The sequence below is a fragment of the Camelina sativa genome, chromosome 14 (assembly GCF_030686135.1).
Source record: "Camelina sativa cultivar CO46 ecotype springtype chromosome 14, ASM3068613v1".
Taxonomy (NCBI): Eukaryota; Viridiplantae; Streptophyta; class Magnoliopsida; order Brassicales; family Brassicaceae; genus Camelina; species Camelina sativa.
The window spans coordinates 26879477-26890668 of NC_141893.1; the positions used below are offsets into that span (position 1 = coordinate 26879477).

Sequence of the window (11192 nt, forward strand, 5' to 3'; positions counted from 1 at the left end):
GACGTTGGAGGATTTACTGAGGATGTGTGTGCTGGATTGGGGTGGCCATTGGGAAGATCACCTGAGCTTAATAGAGTTTTCTTACAACAACAGCTACCAGGTGAGTATTGTGATGGATCCTTATAAGGCGTTGTATGGGAGGCCATGTCGTACACCATTATGCTGGAATCAGGTGGGGGAGAGGAGCGTGTACGGGGTAATTTTTGTTCAGAAGACCTCGGAGAAGATCCGAGTTCTGAAGCTGAACATGAAGGAAGCTCAGGATCAGCAGAGGAGTTATGCCAATAAGAGGAGGAGAGATCTTGAGTTTCAGGTGGGATAAAGAGTGTACCTCAAGATGGCCATGTTGCAGAGTCCGAACAGGTAACTGACAAAGACTAAGTTGAGTCCGAGGTATACGGGTCCATTCAGAGTGATGGGGTGGGTGGGACCGGTATCATATAGGTTGGAGTTGCATGAGGTTATGTGTGCATACCACAAGGTTTTCCATGTGTCTATGTTGCGAAAGTGTCTCTGCAACGATGATCAGTTGTTGGCTAAGATTCATGAGGATCTTCAGGCCAACATGACTTTGGAGGCCAGGCCGGTGAGGGTTCTCGAGAGGAGAATCAAGGAACTTCATAAGAGGAAGATTCCTTTGATGATAGTCCTAGGGGACTGTGATGGTGTTGAGGAGCAGACTTGGGAGTCAGAGGCGAGGATGAAGGTAAGGTTCAAGAAGTGGTCCGAGACGCAGGCCGCAACATGAGTTTGTTTGGTCCATCTGTAGTCCGTGGCTAGAGTGGGAATGGAGTATTTCAGCCCATCTCTCTTGTTACTTGGTCATTTATGGGTGGTTGGTTGTGCGACTAAGTACCAAGATGAGGTGGTGTTCCGGATACGAGTTTCCGCGAGGCTGGTGTTAAAAGAGAAAAGTTTCCTGAAATGGAAAGTTCTAAACATGGAAAGTCTAATGGGAGTTAGAATTTGTCTATTTTTAGTGGTTGAGAGCCTAGTGGATCTTGTGTGACCTTTGTGGCAGACTTTTGAGTCATTCTGTGCCCGTGTGTGGCGGTCTTTTGAGACATTGTTTGGCCTTTGTGGCGGGTTGTTGAGCCAATTATGGCGGGCTTTTTAGGCGGTCCTTTGGGATGTGTTTTCTTCGTGACGGTCCTTCGATACACGTGGCCTGTTTAGGCAATCCTTCGGGATGAGTGGTCTTCGTGATGATCCTTTGAGATGTATGATCTTTGTGACGGTCCTACGGGACGAGTGGTCTTCGTGATGGTCCTTTGGGACAAGTGGTCTTTGTGATGGTCCTTCGGGATAAGTGTTCTTTGTGATGGTCCTGTTTAGGACATTTGTTTGGCCTTGGTGGTGGTCTTGTTTAGGAAATTTGTTTGGCATTGGTGGCAGTCTGTTTAGACATTTTTGGCCTTCGTGGCTGTCCAGTTTAGGACAATTTGTTGGCCTTTGAGGCGGCCATTGTGGTATTTTGATGATTCTTGTGTGGTCATGAGGTATTCCAGTGAGGGGATATGTGGTACGTAGGACATTGTGTTGTCTTACGCGAGCCACAAGAAGGAAACCTGGTTAGGGATAGGGCTTAGACGTGTTCAGGATTGTTTGCTCTAGGGACAGTTGGTCCTGAACGACTCTAGACAATCTGGGGGAGCGTTTTAGGGTGGCACCCCGAGAGACGAATATTGGACTTCCATATATATTATGGCATGCGGGCTTAGGCATGATGAGGGGCCAATGAAACTCAATGTCGAGATCTATGAGTAAAGAAAATTCCAAAAGTCGAGAGCAAATAATATCTAGAACGTGAGTCTATCGCCTAGAGGTGACCTTCGTAGATCGGTCGGAGGAAGTGCGGGCCGTGGAGACGGTTGCAAGAGAGTCCTTGGATGATGGTTGTTCGAGATTGGGGATCAAATGTATGTTGGTGGGGGAGAATTGTAACATCCGCGAACCAAAATATGGGTTTTGGAGATGGGTGTCGATCTACACCAAGGGTGGTGTCTGTCGACACCAAGGTGGTGTCGGTCGACACCAGTAAATTCTGGTTTGAACCGATTGATTTGGGTCGGTTTGGTATAAGTGGATTTCCCAAATCAAGGTATTTAAATGAGAAGTCGACCTAGGTCGTGGAAAAGGAGAGTCATTCGCCGTTTTAGAGAGAAACAGAGAGAGAGAGAGCGTTCTTGGGAGATTTTGGAGCTTTTTGCCTTTCCTTGGAGATCCTTCTGTGGGAGTGAAGATCCAGGGCTAGAGACGTGTTAGGAGGATTGCTTGGGTGTTGGATTCGTCAGTTTGGGTAAGAAATTTCCTGAAAAGAAGTGAGTGGATGACCATGGCTGATCTAAGCCTGAGATTTCCTTTTGTCTTGCTTGTTTTGTGTTGTTGTGGTGTTTTTCTTGCTGGTTATGGTTGCTATAGGGTTCCTACGAATTCATATGGCGTTTGATCATTTTGGATGGATTGGAGGTGATGGGAGTTGAGATTTGACTTTCGGCTTTGAGCAGATCGTGTTTGTGGAGTCAATGTTGATCAAAAACAGGTGGGTGTCGGTCGACACCATGGAGCAATATCGATCGACATTGTGGGGTAGTGTCGGTCGACACCACGCTTCCAACGAGCAACTGATACTTGTTTTTCATGGTTTTTGTGTTTGTTTCTTGATTGCTTGACATTAGAATCTCAGTTGCTTGTGTGTATAACCCAGTAGATGGGAGGATTGTCTCACTGAGTGTTTATAATACTCATGCATCTCAATTTGTGTTTGTGGTGCAGGTAAAGGCAAAGTGTGATTGTGGAATCAAGGCAATGAAGAGGAGGATGTTCTAGTGGCTCGATTGGTTGTTGTTTGGCTTCTGTTAGGTTGCTAGGGTTGAATCCTTAGAATGGTTTCTAGGATTGCTGGTTCATTGATTTATGTTGGATTTGTTTATTGGTTTAATTATTATGGAATTAATACAGGAATTTGGTTATTGGTTAATTTTTTGTTTAATGGTATCGTTTATGTTAACCGTTGTTGTGTGTTTGTGGTTAGGTGGCTAGTGTGTATGAGACCACTAGTTAATTAATATTTAAAAAAACGGGTCGGATCGTTTCAGTTAGATTTGAGCCGACAAGAATATGATCCTATGTTGTTCTAGTTCATGTTATCCGGACTAGATAGGAGTAGGACTAGTGGGCACTTGTTTCTTGGATTTGGGAGTTTTTGGTTTAAAAAGAAAAGAAAAAAAATAATAATAGGAAACAAAAGGGTACAAAGTCTTTAGGAAAAAGGGAGAATAGAAAGTAAAAAAAAAAAATTGGTTCTAAGGAAAGAAAAAGAAAAGAATTTAGAACCATAGTTTGATAAGATTCTCAAGCCGCTAGAAGAGTTCAAAAAGAAAGAAGACCTGCTAAAGACTAGCTTAAGAGAAGGAATGGGTTTAGAAAAGCTAAAGTGTAGAAATTAGACAATTGGCGGGTGTAGACTAAGAATGATCAATACTAATATATGTACATTTGGGTAGATGGGATTCTATTGTTGTATGCATCTGTTGGAGCTTACCTTTAACATTTTTCTAAAGTTCAATCTATTTTTGCTGAGAGAAACCAGTTTTTAAAAGATAAACTCTTTGAAAAACAGACCACCTTTGTCTGTAAAACCTCTACCCTCGCCAAATGAGTTTGATGACAATGTATAGCTAGATTTATGGTTTTCTGCTAATGAATGTTAAAGGGAATGATAAATCTGAATGCAAGTGTAGATTAAGGATAGAATCAGGTTGTTTTGTGATTTGTGTGGCCAAAGTTCTTAAGTAGACTCCTTCACCATGAATCTTAGAGTTAATAACTTGGACATTGAATTTAACTAATCAATCAGTTAGTTTTGGCTTTGAGTTTCCACTTTCAAACCTCATCCTCTTATTTGGGAGTGTTGATATCTCTCTATTTTACACTTTCTTAGGCATCTTTTCACTATAATAAAAACGAGTATTGATAACAATTTAGTATAACGTTTTATGTGTTAATGCTATGGTTGGTTTACGTCTATCTTTTTATAGCGTTTCTAAAATGATAAACGCTATGAATAATAAAATTTCGTTGTCCGCCCAAATTTTAATGAAAATTATCTCCAAACTTCAGTTGTCCTAAACACTTAAACGACACACACAAACAAATACACAATCTTATCTCTTTCTTTCAACACACAGTCTCTTCTACGAGAAAAATACCAACACACAGTCTCTTTATCTTCCCAATAATTCTTGTTCTCCTCCCTAGCACAACAATCCCGCTTCAGATCTCGGATTCACACACTCCAGCCATATCATCATCTGAATCTCCTCCGAGTCCTTCGTCTCCAATTCCTCAGATCCAAATCCAGAAACATCGCTTCTCGGATTCTTCCTCCATCCCTGTCGTCTTTGTCTGTGTTGCCTTCATGGCTCCATCATCGTTTCTTAGATCTGTTGTCGTTCCCACATCTTAGGCAGTGAGTTTGTCCCTAATTCTTCTTGGTGTTTGAGATTTTGATTTAGGGTTCACCAATAATCTGGAATTTGGGAGTAACGTGAAAGGAGAGTCTCCAAATTACGAGAGTGGGCGGATCTTTCAAGACCACACAACCACAGCACTCGCCACAGGTTCGTCGGATCTCCTCTCAATCATGCTAGCGATTCAAAGTTATCAAATCAAAATCATGGTTTCTAGATCTGTTTGGGGAGTGTTTCTATCTATAATCAATCTTGTTCATCTCAGTTTTGATTCTTAAGGGTTGGTTGATCAGTGATTGAATTGTGTTCTCTTATTTGTTGTAGGTTTCGATAGGTTTTAATTTCAAGTCATGTGTTTGTTTAATGGTTTTGTGAAATCTGTGAATTATCTTAGTTTTGTTGATTCCGTGTTTGGTTGCTTATGCTTGAAATCGTGGAGAGTGAACAGCTTTTAAGAGTGGTTCTAGATTTGATTTGTTCATATATTATGAAAGGGTGTTGTGCTATGTGCGACAGTCGACAGAGAAACTCTCCTCCCTTTTCATTCATTGTATATCTATGTATAGTGGATGTGTGTTTCCCTTTAAAACCTTTGAACTGCTATTTTGTTTCATCTTTTGAGAATTCTTGAGTTCTTATGTGCAAGATTGTTTTTTTCTTTGGTGGGTTTCTCAGATGAAATGTCAGCTATGGTGGTTGACACTTGTAAAGCTGGTTATGTCGTAGTAACTAAGAACTCCATGGTACGTGTTAGTAGTATATATTTGTCTTAGTCTCTTGTATCTTCAGACTGTTTAATTTTTGATGTGTTCATAAATTATTGGGGCACTAGGTGGCTTAAAGGCTTAAAGGACTCAAGGCTCAACTCACCCGAGGTACTCAAAACATGCTCTCTAAAAGCATATCACTTTGCTATATTATTTTCTATAAATTTAGATTATTAATGCTTCTTTTTCTTCATGTGTTTGTGTTATTTTGTTGCAGGTTGAAGCTGATTACATAATGATATCAAAGAAGTTTCAAGAGTGTGGAAAATTTACAAGTTTAAATACAAGAGTTGTTTAAATTTATTTTAATTATGTATTTTACTTTGTAATATAGATATTTTGTATCCCTGTTTCATATAAATATAATAAAAATTAACTTTTATAAACTTATGACATGTTTCTCTTTTATTTTTTTATATTATCCAAAACTAAAAAAAACCCAGAAAATTTTAATTTCAATAAAATATACTGTAATAATTATTAGCAAAGTACAATTGCTATTATTGAATATACGATTGCATAGAAAAATGCTATATTTGATGAAACATAATAGCATGCTGTAAAGCGCTATCTAATGTGTCAGCCTATTATCGGGGGCGATGATAGAGCGTTTACTAAAACGCTATGATATTGTTCGATAGCGTTTTTCGGATGCTAACAATACATGATTTTCTTGTAGTGTTTTTATTCATATCTTGCATTGTTTTGAGTCTATCCTTAGAGTTTTTAGGTCCCTAACCTTAGATATTTGCATTTAGGTTGTTTAGGGTGTTGCATTGCTGCATTGTTGCACTTTGGATAACAATAGGTGCGTTGGAGCTTAAAAAGAGCAAGAATGAGGATGGACAAGTTTCGGTTATTACCAAGAAAGAGAGAAGGAGGAAATGAGAAAAAGAGGAGTAACCTGAGCATTAAACCCGAAGGTGTGATCATAAAGAATAGCAGCCCAAGGGTTCAACCCGAACTAGTGAAGCCGAGCAAAAGAAGAACCATTCAAAGCTCAATCCAAAGAGGAGTTCGACCCTAGCCTCGTGTAGACGCCTCAAATGACAGTTGCGGCTAGGTCAAGTGGTTTCCATATATGTACCCTCTCTTAACCCATTTTCGAGGGGGGGGGGGGGGTAGCGAGAGACACCACCTGAACTGAGAGCCGATGTTACATTTCTTAAACTTTGTTAGGATTTTTTTTTTTTTTTTTTTTTTTTTTTTTTTTTTTTTTCTGGTTTGTGGTTCTTCTACTTTTGATTATGTATTTCATTTGATTCTTTTCATTATTTCGATTAATTTTTTTCTAACGTTTATGTTAAGCAATTCTTATTCATTTTTGAGTTTATGTCAATTGCCATGAAATCTGAGTAGTGAACTAAAGTTTATAAAGATGATAGGCGTTCTTAATCGATTATGATGTTTTAGATTGATTTTTTTAATGAAATTTCCCTTATGGACTAGTGTTCTTAATGCTAATTTCGAACTAAGAGATTGAGATTAGATCTTAAACATTTCCACCCCGAGGGGTGCTTGATGAAATGTCTGAATTAACTAATGCCAGATATTTGCTCACTTCGCCTAAAAGATTAAATGTGTAAGGAGTTTATTGACATGAATGAACTGATTATTATTGCATGTTTGATTATGTTTCTCCAATGAGAGTTGGGTAAGGGAGTAATAAATTCAGAGTAGCTTATGCCAAGAGATTGGATTAGTTATAGCTTTGATGTTCATTGTCTAGGAAATAGCTTGAATGCGGCTTGTAAAACATTTTAAGTTGATTAACGATACCTATGATCCAATTACTCCATCATTACGAGCTTTTGTATCTTCATCATTTACAACTTATTATCAACTCGATCACCAACCCAATCATGAAATCGATTGCTTGATTGTGTGGTAATTTGAGTTGTTCTTGATTTTTGTTCTTATTTGCTTATAACCCGAACTGGTACACGATTGCTTGCATAGTGTACCATGGTCGAGTAGTTCTTAGTTTCTATTTTCTGTTCTATGTTCACCTTATGTTGTTAGCATATACACCTGTTATTGTTTGGCTTGACTTGCTTGTTATTGATTGCATCTTATCTGCTAGCATAACAACCATTTAGATTAATAACCCTTTGTATTGCAACTGCATAAGGGAATTGATATCCTGGTGTAAAAAGCCTACTATCAATGACTCTACACCATCGAGACTAGTAGTCTCATATTGTGATGTGGATTCCACACCATCATCAATCTCAGCCACCTAATCATTGACGACAGTTAATGAGGCAGACATCATTGCAACTCATTATTAGTTATATGAGGGTCGCTTACATACCTTTGTCATTTCTATGTCCTCAATAGTATGGGTTCGGCTACTACTCTCAGTCTCTGGCTCCCCTTCGTTGTGTAAGTGAAATCCGATTAGTACATGACATAATATGGAGTGTACACAATGTATTTATTTACTTCTGTCTCCTTGATCGATTCCCCTCTGCTTTGTTGCTCTTCGGTTTTGATTGGAGGTCCACCTTCTACTATATACTCCCTGCAGATATTTTTGAGGACTGTTGCAGATAGACCATACTCCCCTAATATATGATCATATTATATACCATCACTGATTCCACCACCATCCTCCATGTTATCATTATCAGGTTTACGACTACATTGACCTTCTGTTGACTCCTTGGCTGTTTGTTTGCGTCATGTTGAGCTCTCTTTCCTTCATCATCTTCTAGTGTGGTTTCGTATGATGGTGCTTTCTCCTTTACAATATACCTTCCTATCCAGCTCTTCTAGAATTTCAGCCTTGAGAATTATGTGCTCCTCTTTAATCAACCTCCTCAATTTCGAGAAACTGGCGGTGATTGTTTAGGTAGCCGCATCAGAACTTCCACTTGTCGTAGTATGTTCATTTTCCATATCATCATCTCTCATGAAGGTTACTTTTGAAGTACCTTTCTTTTTTTACTTTAGCGAGGAACGGCTTAGAGGCTCCGTCTCCTTTTCCACACTCTTCTTCTTACGCAACCTACTCACTTTTTCCTTCAATGACCCTGAGAGGACGTCATCTTCTCCCATGATCTCAACATGAGGATCGTTTCTCTTCTTTTTATCTTTTTCTCATTCACCCGGGATACAAAATCACCTACCAGGTGTGAACCACCATATCGGTTACGTAAGACTTCTAGGTTGGTGTACGGCTTTTTTTTTACTGTCTTAGATATCATCTAGTTGGCTCCAACAACAAAGTCTGCATCTATGAATGGATGCTGGAGTGCAATATAATTTTGGAGTATGTGAACTTAGTTTTACGTTGTCTCATCCTCCCATAACAACTCCGACTCATTGATATAGTCCACAACATCTAATATGTGGTGTACAACCAGCTATATAACAAATACAACCTAACATTAAAATCGAAGTTCTACCAGTAATATTGTACAAATGTTTAAAATAAAATAGATGCAAAACTTTATTTTATATAGTACAGTTCAATAACAACATACCTCTGGAAGGGATTCTACAGCATAAATTGACTCCTCAATCAAGAGTGTTACAGTAGATGTACAGCCAGTTGGGTTTTCTAGAAACAAAGTCATGTCTTCCGCATTTGGTTTCTTTGTCTTCAGCAAAGATATTGCCTCAAACGCTAAGAGTTGTAAATGAAGAGGGAACCCGTAACATGCACTGTTCGACTGCCTCAAACTTGAAATGAAATATGTCTTCAAGAAGGAGAATCTTCCCCATGAATAAGCAAGGAAAGATTCCTGGTCTACTAACATCTCCATGAAATCTGGTGATATTTCTAGTGTCTTGTAGGAGCAAATAAGCAACCTGTCAACAATGATGAGAAAGGCGAATGGTAGCCTTTTCCACGAACCATTATCTTCTTTCTCTAGCTTGTTAACTTGTTAACCAAATTGTTGACAATCATGTTGTTACATTTGTTCCCAAATAGGTAATCCCACATAATTCTCTTCGTTGTCTAGGGGAAGTTGTGGGTGGACTAGGTAGCGGTCTACATCTTAGGCCAGTAATTATGTGGAATTCACAAAGTGAATACCTGAAACTGAAAGGCTTGCCACCAAATGCAATCCACATTTCATGTTTCTTCTTTGTTACTAGTTGCTGCGATAGAAGGCCATGTATGACCTTTACAGAGTTTGACGACATCTGCATGGGCAGGATGAAAAGTTTATTAAACTGTGATCCCCATAATTTAGCCATTTCTGGAATCTTCTCTCCCAATATTGAAACCAATGTTCAAATAAGATATGGTTTTGAGTATATGTTCAACCTTCCTCCTTGAGGGTACAGCCCCACAGGAAATAGTCGTGTAGGTAGTGTACGCCACTGTAGGTCTTCCTCAGACATCATCAAATTTTTGTTTTCATCCATAGCTACACAAGAATTATGAAATTTTCAGAAAATTAGTTTCCTCTATCTACTGAAATTAGAGAGAAATATATATAGGGATACAACGTCTAACTGTTTAAATTTTTTTCCCCACAAAGCAGTTACCAATCGAGAAATGTGATCGGACCAATTTAACCGTTTCAAATATAGATTCTCTATAACCGCTTAAAAAATCGGAAGAAGCCATCAGTAGTGGGTCACCAGTTTTACAAAATAATACTTGCATTTCTGGCAAAGTAAGCTCCTCCACCTGCATGCACCAGAGAAGGTGCCGCAGTTTTTTCATGTGTTGAAGACCATCTCGAATGATATGGGTCCGATGGATTGTCAGAAATATTAGAATTGAAAGGCCCATTTATTGAGTCCGCGAGGGGTTCTGCAAACCTAGATGAACTCATGCGTTTGTTGTCGGCCATGGCTCCAGTAAAAGTTAGAAACGAATAACAGAAGTTGAAAGGGAGAAAATCGAAAGGTCATAGAAAGGTTTACAGTCCTTGGTGATATTAACAATGTTTTTTAATATTCATTTTATTAAGCCACAAATTTAATTAATTTCATTGTGTTTTTAATTAATTTCATAGACACTGATTAAATAGTACTTTCTGATTTAATTTATGGGAAAATTTCATAAAAAGTCAGACTTTTTATTTTGGTTGAATTAAAGTCTGAACTTTGTATATGGTGAATTAAATGTCGAATTGTTTGTTGACTTACCTTTAAAATCTCCAACTATTGTTGACTCGGCCAATTTGAGCACGACGTTAAGTCACTAAGCGGAGGAATTAAACGCAGTTAAGTTTCTGTCAATGCAACCGTTAATAGTTAAACCACAGTCGTTTTAAGCAAAACGAAAACCCCAAATCATAATTCAGTTATATCTTTCTCAGAACCCTAAAAATTAAAAACCCCCAAATGTAAATCTTCTTCTTCAATTCTTCGATTCGTCTCTATTTCTTTTCGATACCTCTTTATTTCTTCTCACTTTCATCCGATTTTGATTTATTCTTCCAATTACTATGAGTTCTAGCTCGGAGACATCAGTGATAATCGGTGATCGTGGATTGCCCTTGAAGTGTGTTTGTGGATTACGTGTATTGAAATTTACATTAAAAAACTCAAGATAATCCTGGACGCCCGTTCTTCCGTTGCATTGACAAGCGAGATGCAAGCTCGTGGACAAGCAAGAGAGATGTAAGTGCAAGGTCATAGTTTTTTTATGTTGTTTCTGTGTGTTATGGTAATGGTAATTTTGTTTGTTATGCATTAGAGTCACTTTTTTAAGTGGGTCGAGGATGCTGTCTATGTGGAAGTTGAAAATGCATTACCAAAACTAGGAATCACGGCAAATGAGATTGTCAAAGCCAAAGCTGAGTTAATTGAGCTCAATGTTTCTATGCAAGAGTTGAAGAAAGATGCAATGCAAAGGAAAAGAGACATCTGCAAGCTTAAACTGTTGTGGAAATTGTGTTTTCTGTGGCTTTGTGTAATGACAATTTTCATTGTTTACCTAATGGTTGGTAAAGTAAAACAACCCAAGTTTTTTCTCGGTTATTAG

At 38.5% G+C, this 11192-nt stretch overlaps 1 pseudogene; it reads left to right on the plus strand.

Annotated features, from left to right (window-relative positions):
- The first annotated feature begins 10653 nt into the window (after window positions 1–10653).
- LOC147928676 (uncharacterized protein At1g43920, Chloroplastic pseudogene) lies at window positions 10654–11192 on the plus strand (annotated as a pseudogene).